We start from the raw sequence: 2424 nt of genomic DNA, 5'->3' as shown, positions 1-2424 counted from the left end.
ATTAAACAAAACTTGGAAAAATCCATCTTGGAATCTAACCTTGTCTGAAGGTGCCCTTGTCACAATAAAACTCTCTTTAGCTATTCAAAAATATGTGTTGCCGAGGAGCTGATGTTCAGAGGTTTGAACAGTGATAGGTAGCAACCAAACATGCTGCTACTTTATTTTTCAATTCTTTTAAAAAATTATCTTTAAGTAGTTGCACAAAGGGGTTTCAACTCAAAATTGTCAATTGTGATTTCGATGCATATTGATCAATATCATTCTGCCAATCTCACCCAACCTTCCCTTCCCCTCAAATTAACTGGTTCCATTTTCACATATGCACATTGAATACTGTGACCATTCTCATCATTCACCTGGCCCCCCTTTTCCTTGACCTCATCCCCACCAACCATTTTGCAGCTTCATAGTATTCATTTTGTTAAACAATACATTAGTTTTTCGAAGGAGTTATACAAGTGGAGTCCTCATCTGTATATACTACACTTTAGTTAATGTGTTTAAAACTTGTTAGCTAATACAAAGTAGGTGGCAATGCCTTATATGTTCTGTCAGGAGCAAGGTTCACTTCCATTCTTGTCAAGGTGAGTGCTAACCTTTTCTCATTTCATTGTTACTTTAAAAAATGCACCAATAAGCACAAAGCACACAAAGTAAACCAACTAAAATAAGTTCTTAGCATACATGCCTAGTATTTCAGCTTCAAATAATTAACTACTGAATAAAAACTATTTCCTTTGCATATTGAGTCCTACCATAGTACATGAAAGGCATTAGTGCATGTCCATGATTTATTTCAATAATAACAATATTTACTTTGTAATGAAGGGTATGTATAGTTCTCTAAGGTAAATTGATTTTCTGGCTGATGCTATTCATAATAACATACAGGAGTGATCCATAGGAGACTAATATTGTAAATTTGTAAAATGTAATTTTTTGTTTTATAAAAAGTTGTAAGAAGTGGTTTTATTTATACGTAAGGTACATGTTAGTGTTATGCTCACCTTTGGTCCTCAGCTCTACCCACACCTGGGTCCCCCTCCCATTCTGGAGTTCCCTCCATACAGCTGGCTCCTCCCTCTCTCTGCCCAAACCCACCTGAACTCCCATCTATCCCACTTCCTATCCCTCGGACCCTCCTGCTACCTGGATGGGCACGGAGGCCATGTGTTCCCTCTTGGGGGAAATAAATATAGCTCTTCTAATAAACTTTATAATAATCTCCTGTACCTGCCTGTCTCTGCGTGGTCCCCTGGGATGTGGGATCCTCCTATTTCATTGGTGGTGGCTCCGTACATAGATAGGCTCCCCAGTGGAGTTGCTCTCCCCTCCACTTCAGAAGGGGGATTGACAAGCTGCTCTGGGCCTTATCCTGAGATCCTACACTTTGGTTGCCAGAGGAACACCAAGGTAACTTTCTCCTGACCGAGCGCTCTACCAGCCCATCCAACACTGTTAATTAAGTCCCACTTCAGGGTAAGTGATCAGTTTATCCAAGATCCAGGTTTCTGATTCCAATATCTCAGTGGTAAGGCCACCTGGGCCTTTGTGGGCTGACCAAGCCCCTCATCCGAGCAAAATCTTGGCCAAGTGCCTGGACCTAGCTGCTAGGGGCCTACAGTGGCCCAAGGATGCCCCGTGGACAAACATGATGATGTTGTCCACTGGCAGAGCCACCCCCTCTTTAGGAGCCAACCCGCACTGTAGGCGGTGGCTTCAGGTCACTTACCATGGGAAGGACATTAAAATTCTTTATGTTAAGGCCACCTGGGCCTTGGAGGGCTACCAGGCCCCCATCAGAGTCAAATTTGGCCCCAAATTTAAAACTCCACTTCTGTGAGGGCTCAGTCAGGTAGCTCTCTTTCTTTGTCTCTCTACCCCTCCCCTTAACCTCTGTTGCTTGCTGTTCCAAAATTAGCTTCTGGTAACCTCTCCCTTCTTCCAACTAAAGATATTCACAAGTATTTCATAAGCTAAATGCCTTGGTTAAGCCCTGGAAGAATGTAGCCACCAATAGCTTGTTTATACTCATTGAGATAGAAAATTAATGAGTTTAAGTTTAAACTCCCCCCTAAAAAGGCCAACAAGTTTGGATATTACCAAAAGTGTTTAAATTCTGTTAAATTTTCTCTCTAGCATTGAGCATGTGGTGGATGAGCCATCTTGGCATCATGGTAATTCAGTTGCTGTTTCATAGTGACTCAACTTGATTCTGTGACCGCCTTCCCCCCTCCCTCCCCCCCCCCCCCCCCCCCAGCAACCTGACATGCAGCACTATCATGCTAGGCCACGTCTGTTTGTGTCTTCTCTCCTGTTTACTAAGTTTGTTGTTGACCAAGTTTTGTTTGGTTCCATCATAATTAGGAAAAGTAATACCACTAAAACTTCAAAACTTTAAAATGACTGATTTTAAAATCT

At 42.1% G+C, this 2424-nt stretch overlaps 1 pseudogene; it reads right to left on the bottom strand.

Annotated features, from left to right (window-relative positions):
* Positions 1-505: 505 nt before the first annotated feature.
* LOC122097883 lies at positions 506-620 on the bottom strand (annotated as a pseudogene).
* Positions 621-2424: the final 1804 nt, after the last annotated feature.

The sequence above is a fragment of the Dipodomys spectabilis genome, unplaced genomic scaffold (genome assembly GCF_019054845.1).
Source record: "Dipodomys spectabilis isolate Male_0828 unplaced genomic scaffold, ASM1905484v1 ptg000436l, whole genome shotgun sequence".
NCBI lineage: Eukaryota > Metazoa > Chordata > Mammalia > Rodentia > Heteromyidae > Dipodomys > Dipodomys spectabilis.
The sequence above is the reverse complement of the archived record's forward strand: the minus strand, read 5'-3'. Positions and strand labels throughout refer to the sequence as shown.